Here is a 6,000-nt window from a genome sequence, read left to right as displayed (position 1 = left end):
GATTCACAAAAAAATAGTGGAAAAGGAAAACAATCAATATCCATCAAGAATAAATCTACTAGTAGGGATGGAAGTAGATCTAGACAATTACCACCTAGATTTAGAATTAATTCCGATGATTATACTCATGTTGATGAAACTTCTTTTATGTTATGTCCAAGTCCAATAGATTTAAATTTTGAAAATAAAATAGACCATGAGACATTAAATAGATGTTATACTAATTTTGATGAAGAATTAGAGGAAGAAGCAAAAATACAAGACCATGAAAAAGATTACCACAACAAAGTGATCTTTCCACTTTACCTACATTTTCTAAGGCCATGACCAGACATCCTAAAAGATCTTTAGTTTGAAACTTTTGGTACAAACTTTGGAAAAAACGACTGGTCAATGGATTAAATGTAAAAAGTCATGAATCATTTGACTACGGGAACTCATAGGGGTACGGGGTGAATTACTATGCATTTGAGATCATGTAGTAAAGAATTTTCTCATCTAGAAACTATTAATATGGCTAAAAAAGGTACACCGCTACCAGAAGAATCTGTAGGAGGTTCTAACATGGTTCAAAGTGTGTTAAATATGTCTAACTCGGCTAGCTCAAGCATATAATCCACATATAATAAAGAAAAAGTTCGTCAAGAATTAGGTAAAATGGTTGTTGTTTGTGGTTTGCCTTATAGTTTTCCTTCACGTCCCGAATTTATTAATTATATTCAACAAGTGTATAACCTATCTTTTCAAGGTTTTTCAAGAAATACCATTAAAAATGATATTTTCAAATATCATGCTGAATATTGCCATTATCTTCGTTGCTTATTTGCTTATTTTGATGGTAGAATAAGTATTACTTTTGATATGGTTGTAGTCCTAATGATAATGATTATTTTACTGTTACTGTCCATTGGATTGACCATGATTGAATTATGCAAAAATGAATAATTGGCTATAAATATGTTGAAGAGAGTAAAACTGGTTCTTATATAGCCACAAAAATAGGTTGTATTTTGTAATATTTTGGAATATATGATAAAATAATGAGTGTTACTTTAGATAATGCTTTTAATAATTTAAAAGCAATTGATTTTCTAAAACCTAGAATTTGTCCACTTGATAATGATATTTTTCATATTAAGTATGCTTCAAATATTTATAATTTGGTAGTAAAAATGGTATTTTAAAATTTGGAGATTCTTATAACAAAATTAGAATTGCTTATGATTGGATTTTTAAATCTAAAATAAAGTCTAGAATTACAGAATTCAAAAATCGTTGTAATGAATGTGGTTTGGAATATAGAAAAGTTCAAAAAGAAGTGTTTACTAAATGGAATTTATTAATTGAAATGCTTGAAGTTGCACATATTTATCAATCTCCGATACAATTAGTTTTTAATGTTTATAATGCGGACTCAAATTTAAGACTTGGTAAAGAAGATTGGGAAGAGGAAAAAGAACTTATTGATTTTTTAAGAATTTTCATATAGCTACAAATGTTATTTCTGGTCAATATTATAATATTTCTTTTGTTTTAGTAAATATTTTTGCTATTTTATCCCAATTTACAAAATATAAAAGATTAGAGAATCAATTGAATTTATGATTCAAAAATATTTTTTTCCTATTCCTCAAATTTATTTGACTACTATTTTATTTAATCCATCTTACAAATTAAAAGGTGTTGAAATAATGGTTGAAAAAATATATGTTAATTTAGAAATTCAACCTGATGAAATTTCTAGTGTTGAAGATTGTAAAACTAGCATAATAACAAAAGCTAAAAAAACTATATGTTAGATATAGAGCCACGGAAAAAAATATTCCACCACTTATACCTCTATCACATAGACCTAGAAAAGATGATATAGATGAGATAATGGATGATTATCTTGGTCTTGAAACTTCTAACAATAATAATTTTAATGCATATATTAATCAGGAACTGAAAAAGATCAGGGATGAGCATGGACAACCTAAACTATTACAGTGGTAGAGGAATCGTGGAGAATAATTTTCGAACCTTGCTAGAGTTGTTTGAGATGTGCTAGCGCATCATCGGTAGCTTCGTAGCAAGCTTTCAGCGTGGCGAGATTTCAAATTGGAGAACATCGATATTCATTAGTAAAGGATAGTTTAGAAATATTGGTGTTGTTTAGAGATTGGATCAATGCCGAAAGACGGAATTATGGACTACCAAAATTATCCAGACAAATAGAAGACGAAATAGATGAAATATTGGAGAAAATAGTTATGATGGCATGGAAGCAATGGAGGAAGAACGACAAATACAAGTTCCAGATAATATTTCCCAAGAAATGATAGAAAATTTAAGAAAATAATATTTCGAAAATTATAGATATTAGTATAATATTCGAGACCTAGTTGAAACAGAACCCTTCCTAGAAGGTGGCTGCGTAGATTAGGTACTCTTTCTAGTATTTGTAATTGTACAATTTTATTTATTTGAATGAATAAAATGGCTATTCGCCTTGATTTTCTTTCAAAGTTTTCTTTTATTTAATGCAAGTGTGCAACTCATTATAAAATATAATTTTCACTTTTTGACTATTTTTTTTAACATTAGCCTACTACAAAAATAAATTTAAAGTTTCTATTGTTCACTACTTTTTATTGTTTAAACTTTATAGTTTAAAGTTTAAACTTAAACTTAAACTTAAATTTTAACTTTAAAATTAAACTTTAAACTTAAACTTAAACTTTAAGCTTAAACTTTAAAGTTTACTTAATTTACAATTCTTACAAGTTACAAGTTTCAAATTGAAAATTGAAACTTTTATAAAAAGTAACATTTTTTTTGTAAAATATTATACTAAGTTACTACTTATAATATTTAATGAGCTATTAATAAATATTTAAATAATATTTTAAATAATAAATATTAAAAAAAACTGGTAATGACCCGATTCGGATCGGTCCGATTCGGGTCCAACCCGTTTTATATAGGACAGGATCGAAACTTTGAAAATGTACCGGCAGACCCAATTCCGTTAGTTTCCGATTCGGTCCGTTGAAAGCCTTAACCTTGCCAAACTGACACCCGAACCGATTACCTAATATTCTAATTTGGTAAACCGACAAATGACCTTTAAATCAATATCCCGACCTGTTAGCTCAATAAATCAATTTTTCATTTTGATAATTGATTTGATCCAAATTTTACACAGCTCTAAATAGCATCGAAAGTGTCACGCCCCAGGAGAGTACCCTAGGCGTGGCCGGTGCTCAGAGACTATTTCTAATCTCCAAGCGAACTATTTGATCTGTTCACACAATCATTCAATCAACTCTCAATCAGTGGAAGATGTTACCCATCAAGAAAATAGCTTATAGAATAAGGTCAAAAGCCAACAATTTATCTAATCCAATGAGTAAGACTAGTATGAATTAAACTAGCCAAAAGACAATCTCAAATCAACAAGTCGACAATCTAGTCTATGAAATCTCTATCAACTGTCTAAGTGGTGCCAATGACAGGTTCATGGCTACCTCAAATCAAATAAAAGTGAAAGGCTAAACTTTAAAGCTAGATGATAAAAGAGTGGCAACATGTAACGACCTTGAGGGTCATTTTTGATATTTTTGATAAAATTACCATTTTACCCCTCCCGTTGGTTTCCCCGAGTCACTTTTAGTTGGGTTTGAAAGTTGGTTCTTGGAAATCTTGTGAAAAGTTGAGGTTTTGCTTGAGAAATGAGTTTTAAAGGCTTATGTTGTCAAATTTTGAGTTTTGGAGTCATTTGTACTTTCGAGCCTTAGAATGGAATTTCGTCGATTTCATCAGTTCTGAAATGTGGAAATTGGTCTAGGAGAGTTGTCGAAATCAGATTTGGAGTTGAAACGTGAAATTTAGGTCCGAAGTTAGAAATTGAGTTAAAGTTTAATCCAAGTTTGACTTTAGTCAACATTTGGGGTTCGATGCTCGAATTGGATTTCTGATAGTTCCAATGGTTTCAGGAGGTGATTTTAACGCTAGAAAGAGCTTCATTGTATTTTTTAGAAGTTCCGAACTCATTATGGTATTTTTGAGGCCTAAGTTGGTTTAGTTGCGACTTTTCGAATTTTGGGTCAAGGAGATCTTGAAATTTAAATTTCGTCGGTTCCATTGAGTCTAAAATATCATTTACAAGCAAGTAGTATATTTGGGTGAGTTTTTAAGATTCTTGGGTGCGTTTGCGTTGTCTCAGCAAATTGTGGCAACTAAAAGGTTCATTATTAGTTTTAAGGATTGAAAAATTATTTTGAAACTTCTGAAAATTTGAGCATAAATTATAGGAATTATATGCAAAGTTTGGTGTATTTTTGCTAAGTCGAGATCGGACTTTTATCGCAAAATAAGAAATAATTATTTAATCGAGCAAAAAATATTTGTCTGGACAAACGAGTTCAAAATTGAGTTTCAATTGAAGGAGAAGGTCTATATCATTATTTAAGACATTTAGGAAAAAGAATTGGGTCATTTCGCTATCGTATGACAGATTTACGGCTCTTTTAGTGAAAAAAATATAAGTTGTAGATTTTCTGGTGATGTCTTCAGTCTTTTTCTAGTGCTGGTGTATGGACCGCTTAAGAGAACCTCGTTCTCAAAAGAAAACCTCTGCCTTAGCGAAGGAACTCATTTAGAAGGGTTTCGCGAAAGTGAACCAGGTTCTCAAAAATGAACCTCCACTAAAATGAAGATCGAGTCGCTTAAATGACATATGAGAGGTTTAGGCGAGGTTTAAGGTATTTTCACCATTTTGAACATTCCCAAGCTCGGTTTAGGCAATTTATTCAAGATTTTTCACGATAAAACTATTGGGTAATGTATTTATAACACTTTTCCCTGATTTCCATTGAATAATTACGTATTTTAATTTCAAATTGTAGATTTTGAGTTTTCTTGTACATGAACTTTTGAAAGAGAAATGAGGATTTTTGAACTAATTTTAACCTCGTTTTTGAAATGGTTTTCACCAGTGGGTTCCTAATTACTTGAAGAACATTTTAATCTAAAAATATTCAAATTTTGGGACTGTTTTCTGACATGGAATTTTTGACCATTTTACCTTTTTCACCCAAATTTCTTGATTTTGGTGTCAATAGATTCAAAATGTGATATTGAGTCTATATTTGATTAGATTGTAGTGATTTGGAGTATCGTCGGAGAGGAAAAGCGATGATTTCAGATTGTTCGTGACTTTTTTTTCCCTAAGGCAAGTGGAATTCTAACTTTTGTTAAGTATGTTGAACCTTGTATTTCCTACGTGAGGGGATTAGGGTGTGTTGGGTCATTAGATTGAATTGAACTATGAGTTGAAGGGTGATATTTAATTTGAATAGGGATTAATAATCTAAGTGTTGTGAATTTCAAGACAGTGATCTATTGTGTGATTGTGATTTAAATAACATCATTGCGAATATTTATGTTGCTTCACTCTTTAATTATGCATATATTGTATCTGTGATGGCTGAGAAATAATATGAGTAAGGTACTGGATAATGGGATTGAGGTTTCTACCGATAGAGGTGATTTGTCGAGGTTTCTTCCGTTGGTCGAGGTCTCTTCCGGCGGATATTGTAGCCAAGGTTTCTTCCGGCAGATATTATGGCCGAGGTCTCTTCCTGCAGATATTGGTTGAGGTTATTTCCGGTGGATACATGGTCTTTGTTAGGCCCCATGGGTTCCGGTCTAAGGTGATCAACGAATGTGTATCGTAGGACAGACATGCATCAAAATATTTGACATTGCATTTGCATTCATTTATTCATGTGATTGATTATGACCTAAGATTATATATGTTTGCCTAAGTATAGTGGTGAGAATATTTTGGTGCCTTTTATTGTGGACTGTCTAGTATTTTTAGTGTCATTGTGATATAAACTGTATAGATTGGCTTGTCTGAGTGCAGTTGTGTAGTTGTGGAGGATTTTGGTTGGGATGTAAAGAGTACCCGTGTTTCACATTGCTTTACTTAAGGTTTAGTTTCCACTTTACTGA

This window comes from Solanum dulcamara, chromosome 12, assembly GCF_947179165.1.
Source record: "Solanum dulcamara chromosome 12, daSolDulc1.2, whole genome shotgun sequence".
In the NCBI taxonomy this organism is placed as follows: domain Eukaryota; kingdom Viridiplantae; phylum Streptophyta; class Magnoliopsida; order Solanales; family Solanaceae; genus Solanum; species Solanum dulcamara.
The sequence above is the reverse complement of the archived record's forward strand: the minus strand, read 5'-3'. Positions refer to the sequence as shown.